At 45.2% G+C, this 10,927-nt stretch overlaps 1 non-coding gene across 1 annotated transcript; it reads right to left on the bottom strand.

The window, feature by feature from the left end:
• Nucleotides 1-1,110: 1,110 nt before the first annotated feature.
• Nucleotides 1,111-1,192, bottom strand: trnas-gcu (transfer RNA serine (anticodon GCU)). Its single transcript has one exon. It is a non-coding gene; the product is annotated as a tRNA-Ser (tRNA).
• Between the last annotated feature and the right edge of the window lie 9,735 nt (nucleotides 1,193-10,927).

The raw sequence follows: 10,927 nt of genomic DNA, 5'->3' as shown, positions 1-10,927 counted from the left end.
AGGAGTGTGATGGAATACATCCCACTCAACAACACTCAAGAAGCTCAACACCATCCAGGACAAAGCAGCGCACTTGATCGGCACCTAACCCACCACCGTTAACATTTAATCCCTCCACAACCAGTAAACAGTGGCTGCAGTGTGTACCATCTCCATATGCACTGCAGAAACTCGCCAAGTATCCTTCAGCAGCACCTTCCAAACTCGTGACCACTACCACCTCGAAGGACAAGGGCAGCAGATGCATGGGAACTCAGTACCTGCAGGTTCCCCTCCAAGTCACTCACCATCCTGACTTGGAACTATATCGCCATTTCTTCACTGTTGTTGGGTCACAATCCTGGAACTCCCTCCCCAATAGCACTGTAGGTGTTCCTGCACCATATGGACTGCATCAGTTCAAGAAGGCAGCTCTCCACCACCTTCCCAACGGCAATAGGAATGGGTAAAAAATGCTAGCCTTATCAGCGATACTCACACCCAAGAATGAATAAAAACCAAATCACTCTCCACAGATTCCCCACAATCTGGGCTTGGACATTTACTTCAGGAGCACAGAGCTTTATATCACTGCAACATGAGTTCCAATCTTCATATTCTGTTCACTTTTCACATTATTTTCGACCAGTCCACTAGCTTTTATTAATTCAGTATTCGGGTCTCTGCTCCTCCGCCGTTTCCAACATCTCACCTCTTACAAAAAAACACTCTGATCTATCTTAGGTAGTAGATGACCCCTCATTTTAAACTCCATCTGCCAAAGCATTGCTCACTCACTTAATCTATCAAGAAGATTTGAAAATAAATTTCTTGCCAAAGGATAATTTTCTGCATCTGCTCCCTCGCCATTTGCTTTTCCCATTTGTCTTTCACTTGGTCCAAATCCAGAGAAAGCAAAGATGGAAGGAAGGAGGGGAGGAAAAATACTGCTCCGTTTCGTGATCCCTATTTGATCTTCATTCCAGTGCAGTTTGGGTGAAGAATTCCAATTGTCTGTCTCAATTTTAATAAAGTATAACAAATTCTGGAGTCACTGTCTGGACATTGACAAGAACAGGTTTTGAGGCTGACTTTACACATAAACAATACACTAAATAGTTCATAAACTAGCGACAAAGATGGGATTCAAACCCACGTGTGCAGAGCACAATAGATTAGCAGTCCATCGCCTTAACCTCTCGGCCACCTTGTCAGTTGCCCAAGCATAGCTGTCAACTTCAACACAGTTTCTGGCTGTGCAGCCAGCTGTGTCATGATGGAAATATATCTTCTGTCAGTCAATGAAGTTGGGAATGGAGTGGTGTGAAACATTTCCAGACCATGTCCAACACGTTTCTCCTCAGTGTGAAAACCCACCACGGAAAGACTGGAACATACAATCATTTCATCACATCATGATTAACAACACTCAGACACCTGAACCATTTGGTCACTGACGAAGTCATGATGACCGAATTTCTCATGAAATGACAACTGAACTAACTGACTGGAAGAATTGCTTTAACTCCACATGATCAGAGAGACACAGCCTCAGGCCGACTTGTCGGGTGGGGTAAGCAGATATCTCTGCTTCTGATCTTCACCAGAACATAGAGTGAGGTGCAACATTGATCATCAAACAGACTGTGAGAGAATACAACAGAATAAAACACATGGAGAGACACTGTGGAATAACAAATCGATTTGATTGGAATGTTGAAATATTGATTGGAATGGGTAAAACACCAGAAACAGCTGAATAAATTGGAATTTTCATCATTATATTGATCTGGGACAGAAAAGAGAAACTGATGGAAAGAAGAGACGAAGGAAGAAAAGAAAGGATGGAACTGTTCAGTTTTTTCAGTTTTTTCACTCGCCCATCAAAGCTGATAAAAAAAGATGCAAATAACAGAGAATTTCACCAGAAAGGGAGATTAAATGTTGCTAAAACCTTGGATCGAAGGATGCCCCAACAGATCACCTGTTTAACTGTCTCCCCACTTGGGGATTTCAATCAGTGAGCAATATTGTTCTCTGCTTTTTTTGTTAATTGGTCCCAGAACTGTCACTTGGAATTAATATCTGTGTTCCGAATCCTGAATAATAAAATTGTGAGTTTCTCGATATTTTCTGGACACAGTTCCTGCTGAAAGAACTAAGCACTCTTTTCTAATTTACACAATTTGAGATACTCACTCATCAAGCCTGCTAAGCTAGCATCCTTGGTGCTGCTCTCTCTTCTCCCAAACTTCATCTCATGTGACTGTTACATCATCACTCTGACAGTGGGAGGGGTTGATCCCACTATCTTCAGCATTAACCCTTTACATCCTTACACCACACTGTCTGTCCAAAAAAAGTGGGTGGAGGGAACTTCCCTCATTTATCAAAACACCAACAACAGCACAGTGGCGCAATGGTTAGCACCACAGCCTCACAGCTCCAGCGACCAGGATTCAGTTCTGGGTACTGCCTGTGTGGAGTTTGCAAGTTCTCCCTGTGGCTGTGTGGGATTCCGCCAGGTGCTCTGGTTTCCTCCCACCTCCAAAAGACTTTCAGGTTGATAGGTAAATTGGCCATTGTAAATTGTCCCTAGTGTAGGTACGTGGTAGGAGAATGGTGGGGATGTGGTCGAGAATATGGGATTAATGTAGGATTAGTATAAATGGGGGGTTGCTGGTTGGCACAGACTCGGTGGGCCGAAGGGTCTGTTTCAGTGCTGTATCTCTAAATAAGAAAAGTAAAATAAAAGCTACCAGTCGTAAATCAACTCAAACCCATTAGAGAGATAGAGGGAGACTGTCAGAGAACTTCCTGCATCCAGTCCTGACCCTGTCACACTCAGCAGCTTCTCACCCAGACCCCACTCTCATCAACACTGAACATTGTTACCGAGACCCTTCAAATACTGTTTATAAAAGGTGGAAAAATTCAAACTTCATCACAGCTAGATTGAATAGAACAAAGTTTAATATCTTCTCTTCATCACTCGGTAACCACATGAGACAGTCCTTAAATCAGTAGCATAAATTATCAGCTGGAAGAATGTTTGTCATTGGGTTGAATCATTTCTGTGTGAGGAATGTTCCAGCATCATAAACCAGGGGAACGTGTTGACTGAGCTGTGTCTTCATCTCTTCTGGACAGTTCACCCTTCATTCTGCTCTGATTCACTTTCCCAAAGCGGATCTACAGATTCTCAAATCTGGAGACTGGGTTTTCTTATTTTGTTCCTTTTGATTTTTCTTGCTCCTGAATGATAACATATTCCAACCTCGGATCAACCTTGCCCTGTGTCCGTGTCTCGGTTAAAAGCGACAAATAACGGCACCAACATTCTGAAACATACAACACAGTCACATTCTGCTTCAGTGAGATTAATGCTGAGGCAGTTTCCGTGTCGAATGCGATTGTGTACAAATTTCTCTCAAGGAAATTGTGAGTGACCAAGTATTTGCACTGAATTTCTGTGCAAGAAGGGACAGTTTCAAACAGCCATTCCCAAATCACTTCCTTCACAAAGACAAAGACTGTGCTGTCTTAATGTGTGACTCAACTTCACAAACAAATTTGAACTCGAAGTTCAGGAGAAGACAGAGATGTGAATGATTGACAGTGTAATCTTTAAATCATAATTTTCCGTTTCTTCGTTGAAGTGAGGCTCAACCCTAAGCCACTAGAGATCGCGGAGAGCTACAAACTTGGATCCAGAAATCAGAAAAGTAGTGAAACAGTTGGTGAGTACATTGTGACACTGAAGAATTTATCACCACATTGCAACATTGGCACATTCTTAGACCGTACATTATGAGACAGATTTGTGCTTATATTGGTGGATGAGGAAAGATACTAAACACACAAAATCCCAATTTGAGCTCGTGTGTAAGATTGCTCTTTCCACGGAGATGGCATCAAAGAATGCTCATGAATTTCGTCCTATGCCAGTGACAGTAACACACTTCAGATGAACTTAAACACACTGGTAAAATGGGCTTTCACACAACAGATAAAATTTTACACAGAGAATTGTGAAGTGATACAGTTTAGGAGGAAGAATGAGACAATGTACACCAATCTTTTTTGATCAAGGTTTGAAAAGATTGCTAAGAGCAAACAGGACACTTGGCTTTATTAATAGAGGCATAGAGTAAAAGCAAATAAGTTATGCTAAACCTTTATAAAACACTGGGGCTGAATGGCCGACTCCTGCACCTCCACGGAAAGCTTCCACTCCAGGCTCGCGCACCCTCTTCAGGATCACTCCCGCCTCTCCACGCACGGATATCTCCCTCAGGATCAGATCACAGCTCCACAGTCCTGCCACATCCAGTCGTGAATGGTGGCGGATAATGAAATAACTAACAAGATGAGGAGGCTCCAAATACATTCACATCCTCAATGATGGTGATGCTAAACACGTCAGTGCAAAAGATGAAGCTGAAGCATTTGCAACCATCTTCAGTCAGAAATATTAAGTGGATTTGATCTGTGCTAATTTCAGCTCCTCATGCTCGCTGGTGCCTTGGTTCTCTGGTGCTAATTTCAGAGTAAATCAAACAGCTTGACAATTGGAGCCAAAGAAAAATACACAGGAGAGGTTGAAAGTGCCAAAACCTGGTATTGAACCAAGAACTGTTTAACTGTTAGTACAGCACGAACTCAACAAAGCTATTTCAACAACACACTAAAGCCACCATTCTGGCACTGCTTTGGAAGACAATATATACATTAAAGTGTTTCTAAAAAGTTACAGAACACAACATATCAGTAATATTCCCCATTGTTTTTTCAGTACTGATGGATTGTGAAGTGGGAGACAGCCAGAAGTCCCACTGTGCCACACTGACCCTGAGCTATGAGTGAAATGAGATAAAGTTCAATCTTTAGCAGAGAGATTCTGGAGAGAGGTAAGAGTCCTGAATCAAGGAAAGACTTTCTGACACAATAAAAGCAAAATACTGCAGATGCTGGAAATCTGACAAAAAAACAAAAAGTGCTGGAAATACTCAATAGCTCTGGCAGCATCTGTGGTGAGAGAAACAGAGTTAACGTTTCTGGTCTGTGACATTTCATCAGAACTGACACTGGTTAGAAAAGAATTAGGTTTTAAACAAGTGAAGGGGAGGGGCATGTGGGAGAGAACAAAGGGGAAGGTGTTTGATAGGGCAGAGGGCATTAGAGATTAAATAACAAAGCTGTCCTGGGACAAAGGCAAAGAGTGTGTTAATGCTTGTGGTTGCCTGACACCAGTCATACTCTGATGTTATTGAACACAATGTTCAATCCACAAGGCTGCAGAGTGCCGAATCAAAAGGTCGGGTGTTGCTCCTCGAGCTTGGGTTGATTTTCACTGGAACACTGGAGCAGGCCAAAGACAGAAATGTTGACATGAGAGCAGGGGGGAGTGTTGAAATTGCAAGCAACCAGAAGCTCAGGGTCATGGTTTCGGCCTGAGCAGAGGTGTTCCACCGAATCTGCGTTTGGTCTCCCCAGTTTAGAGGAGACCGCATTGTGAGCAGTGAATACAGTATACATAATTGAAAGAAGTACAAGTAAATAGCTGCTTCACCTGAAAGGAGTGTTTGGGGCTTTAGATAATGAGCAGAGAGGAGGGAAAAGGGCAGGTATTATATCTCCTGCGATTGCATGGGAAGGTGCCTTCTGAAGGGGACGAGGTGTCAGGGTAATGGAGGAGTGGACCAGGGTGTCGCGGAGGGAACAATCCCTTCAGAATGTTGACAGGGGAATGGGAGGATGCGTTTGGTGGTGGCATCACGCTGGAGGTGGCGGAAATGGTGGAGGATGATCGTTTGGCTGTGGAGGCAGGTGGGGTGGAAAGTGAGGACAAGGGGAACCCTGTCGCAGTTCTGGGAGGGAGGGGAAGGGGGAAGGCAGAGGTTGAGGGTCCTATCAACTGCACTGGGAGGGGGCGGGGCGGGGGAGTAGTTGAAATCTGGTGATGTTGTTGAATGTAATTTCAAACACTCCTTGAACTCTCTGCTGATGAAGACTGAAAAAGGGAAGAACAACCACACAACAAGGGTCTCAAATCCAAGACCCTGAGATTAAAAGTCTCATGCTCTACCAACTGAGCTAACAAGGCCTGATACAGTACTTCTACTCTGTCTGCTATTGGACGGATGCAGCTGTTGGCGCCACCCTAAGGGCGGGAATTTGTTCCACCAACCATGAAGCAGCTTCCCATCAATTCCCCAGATTATCAGTAAATCCACTTACAGAAGCCCCAAAGTGTGATATATTCCTCTCACACATCAATAATAAAACTGAAATCTTTTTACCTTCCAAATGCTGCCATCTATTTTGTCAGTATTTATTTCTCTCTCCTTTTTATTTAGTTCATGCATTTCTTCAGAATTTCTTTTCAAATTATTTCTGAGGGAAGAAATGAACAGATCTGGCAGCTCAAAACTGGGCATCCATGAGGCACTGTGGGTCATCAGCAGCAGCAGAATTGTATTTAAACACAATATGTTACCTCATGGCCTGGCATATCCCTCACTCTACCATTACCATCAAGCCAAGGGAGCAATATTGGTTCAATGAAGTGTGCAGGAGGGCATGTCAGGAGCAGCACCAAGCAGACCTAAAAATGAGTGAAGCTACAACACAGGATTACTTGCATGTCATATAGCGGAAGCAGCATGCAATAGACAGAACTGAGTGATCTCACAACCAACTGATCAGATCATAGCTCTGCAGTCCTGCCACATCCAGTCCTGAATGGTGGTGGATAATTAAACAATTAACAGGAGGACGAGGCTCCACAAATATCCCCATCCTTAATGATAGGGGAGACCAGTATATCAGTGCAAAATATAAGGTTGAATCATTTGCAACCATCTTCAGCCAGAAGTGCCAAGTAGATAATCCATCTCGGCCTCCTCCTGAGGTCCCCAGCATCACAGGTGCCAATCTAAATCCACTTCACTCCACATGCTATCAAAAAATGGCTGAAGGCTCTGGATACTGACAACATCCTGGCTGCAGTGCTGAAGACTTGTGCTCCAGAACTAGCCACGCCGCCCGCCAAGCTACAACACTGGCATCTACCCAGCAATGTGGAAAATTGCCCAGGTATGTTCTGTATACTAAAGGCAGGACAAATCCAACCTTGTCAATTCCTCCCCGATCAGCCTCCTCTTGATCATCAGTAAAGTGATGGAATGTGTCGTTGACAGTGCTATCAAGCAGCACATACACAGCAATAATCCACTCACCAATGCTCATTTTGGGTTCTGCCAGGGCCACTTAGTTCCTGACCTCATTATGGCCTTGGCCCAAATATGGACAGAAGAGCTGAATTCAGGAGGTGAGGGGAGGTGACAGTGACTGCTCTTGCCAAGGGCATCAAGGAGCCCTTGCAAAATTGAAGTCAATGGCAATCAAGGAGAAAAATCTCCACTGGTTGGAGTCATACCTTGTGCAAAGGAATATGGTGCTGGTTGTTGGTGGCGAATCATCTCAGCACCAGACATCGCTCAGGAGTTCCTCAGGGTAGTGTCCTAGGCCCCAACCGCCTTCAGTTGCTTCATCAATAAACTTCCTTCCATCATAAGGTCAGAAGTGGAAATGTTCACTGATGATTGCAAAATGTTCAGTTGCATTAATAACTCCTCAGATACTGAAGCAGTCCGTGTCCATATGTTGAGAGACCTGGGCAAGATTGGGCTTGGACTGATAAGTGGCAAGTAACACGCACGCCACAAAAATGCCAGGCAATGACCATTTCCAACAAGAGTGAATCTAACCATCTCCCCTTGACATTCAATGATATTACCATTGCTGAATCCTTCACTGTCAACATCCGGGGGGTTACCAATGAGCAGAAACTGAATTGGATCAGTCATATAAATACCATAGCTACAAGAGCAGGTCAGAGGCTGGGAATTCTGCTGCAAGTATCTCACCTCCTGTCCACCATCTGCAAGGCACAAGTCAGGAGTGTGATGCAATACTCCCCACTTGCCTGGAAGAGTGGAGCTCCAACAACACCAAAGAAACTCAACACCATCCAGGACAAAGCAGATCACTTGATCAGCACTCCACCCACTACTTTAAATATTCACTTCCTGCACCACCAGTGAACAGTGGCAGCAGTGTGTACCGTCTACAAGATGCACTGCAGCAACTCACCAAGCCTCTTTCGACAGCACCTTCCAAACCCCCAACCTCGACCATCTAGAAGGACATTGGATGAATGGGAACACCACCATCTGCAAGCTCCCCTCCAAGTTACACACTGTCCTGACTGGGAACTATATCACCATTCCTTCACTGTCACTGGATCAAAATCTTGGAAATCCCTTCCTAACAGCACTGTGGGTTTACGTACAACACGTGGGCAGCAGCAGCTCCAAAAAGGCGGCTCACCACCACCTTCTCAAGGGCAATTAAGGATGGACAATAAAGGCGGCGTTTGCTGACAACGCAACCACCAGGTGGCACAACTCGCTTTCCGCCCCTCCTTCGCACCAGCCACTTCCACACTCCACAGTCGCTCGCTCCAGACCTCGCTGCTCCACCCCCCCTACTTCCCTGGCCGATTGTCTCCCGATCACGTCATCCCATTCTCTGGTCGTTCGCTCACTCCCCACCCCCCACCTCCCCTCCAGCTGTTACCTCAATGCGGCGCTGCTTCCCTTCTCTCCCCCACTTTCTCCCACGTTTGTCCAGTCTCCACGCTCCGCCAGAAGAAGCAAGGTGAGCTGCAAAGTGTAACGTAGGAGCGAGTAGTGAGTGGCCTAGAGGAGGGAAGTGGCACGGCCTAGAGCTAGCGGCTGGAGCGGGGGATGGGGGGCAGAGAGCAAGCGGCCATAGTACTGGACGACGCGAGTGGGGAACAATTGTCCAGGGGAGCATCGAGGTGTGGAGCGAGCGGCTGAGGGGAGGAAGCGTCGAGGCCTGGAGCGAGTTGCCGAGGGGGGAGATCTCCAGCTTCAAAGTCTCCTATTCAGCCGCTTCCTCCAGCTGAGTGAGGGGCTGGATACCCGATGACGCTTTCGCGCACATGTGCGAAGATGGACCAGGCGCGGATATGCGATGATGTTGGTGCTGCGCAATGACATGATCCTACGCCTGTGCCACTTAATCCTGGCAAGATGTAGCTGTGCCTATGCACAGCTTGGCACCGTCCGATGATGTCAGCGGGCCGCTGCGTTGACAGGAATCATATTGTGTCAGCAAGGCCCACATCCCATGAAAGAATAAAAAAGAGATTTACCACAATGGTAGCAGGGTGAGGGATTTCAGTTCTGTGGAGAGATTGGAGAAGCTGGGGTTGTTCTCCTTGCAGCAGAGAAAATTCAGAAGAGATTTGACACATTTGTTCAAAGCCATGAAGTTCTTCAATAGTTTAAATAAGGAGAAACAGTTTCCAGTGGTAAAAGGGTCAGTAAGCAGAGGACACAGATATCAGGTGATTGGCAGAAGCAGCAGAGATGACATGAGGAACCATTGTTTACACAGTTATGTGTTGTGATAAAGAAAGAAAAGACTTGCATTTATATAGCACCTTTACTGACCACTGGACATACCAAAGCACTTTATAAACAATGAAATACTTTTGAAGTGTCATCACTGTTGTAATGTCAGAAATGCAGCAGCTAATACCCACAAACAGCAATGTGATAATGACCAACTGATCTGATTGAGGGGCAAATATTGATCACAACACCAGGGAGAATTGCTCTTCACTTGTTTGAAATTGCAGCATGGGATCTTTTACATTCACCCAAACATGCAGACCAGGTCTTGGTTTAACATCACACCTGAAAGGCAGCACCTTCAACACCCTCAGTGCTGTACTGGAGTGTCAGCTGTGAAATTTGAACCCAGAAGCTTGTGATTTCGAGGTGAGTGTGACCAACTGAGCCACAGCTTTTACCTGAGTCTCAATCCTTCTACCAACAGTTTCTCTCTATCGGGTCTGTCACGACCCCTCATGATTGTGAACACCTCTATCAAATCTCCTCTCGAAGGAGAACAACCCCAGCTTCTCCAAGCTATCCACATAACTGAAATCCTAACCACATGTTGCAGGAAGGAATTTTTCCTCAAGTTCCTTCTGGTTTTGTGAGTCACCTTAAATCTGCAGCCTTCGGTTATTGACCGTTCAGCAGTTAGAAGCAGTTCCTCAGTATTTACTCTACCTCAAACCTTCAAGGAAGCTCTGCAAAGTAACTGAAAATCAAGTTGTCAGAAGTGGGATTTAAACACATGCCTCCAGTGAAAGCTGCAACCTGAACAGAGAAGCTCAAACCGCTCAGTCACCTCAACTCTTCAGACCTTTTTGACCTCATCATCACTTCTGCAATTTGAAAGGTTCACTCAGTTCAGGAACTTGTTCAATATTGCTGGAATGCTCAGTGATTGGGATATTAACTCCCCCGGGTTTTCCTGAGCTTGTTCTCGGTGTATGGGGATGTTTGTCCTGGGCAGTGGAATCTTGCATCCCTGTAATGGACATTAACCCACTGATTGAATCTGTATTCACTGCTTTCTGCTGGTGCTGGGTAATTGCAGAGTGTGGGGCTGGAATGTTGCTGCTTGTCCCGGCCTCACTCACTCTGGGGAAGAGTGAATAATTGTTTCTGTATCTGAAATGTGGCTTCGATCTGCTGTTATTAACCGAGGCAGGGCTGCAGAAGGATACGTTAATAATCTCTCACTAATCAACTGTAAACAGTCAGAATGTGTAACTTTGAGCAGCGCTTTCTGCACCGTCAGGGCTGGAAAGTTGAGGGAGGGAGAGACACTGTCAGTATCTGAGTGTGTACAGCACTGTACAGAGAAAGAGCCAATATACCGGGGCTGAGACAAAGTGCATCTTTTCACATTTAATCACAATAATATCCACAGTCAGGAACTGAAAAGGATGAAAAACCGAATAGCAAGAGCAAAAGTAAGAAATGTAAGTAATTATAGA

The sequence above is a fragment of the Heterodontus francisci genome, unplaced genomic scaffold (genome assembly GCF_036365525.1).
Source record: "Heterodontus francisci isolate sHetFra1 unplaced genomic scaffold, sHetFra1.hap1 HAP1_SCAFFOLD_853, whole genome shotgun sequence".
In the NCBI taxonomy this organism is placed as follows: domain Eukaryota; kingdom Metazoa; phylum Chordata; class Chondrichthyes; order Heterodontiformes; family Heterodontidae; genus Heterodontus; species Heterodontus francisci.
Note: the sequence above shows the minus strand (reverse complement) of the source record. Positions and strands in the feature narration are given on the sequence as shown.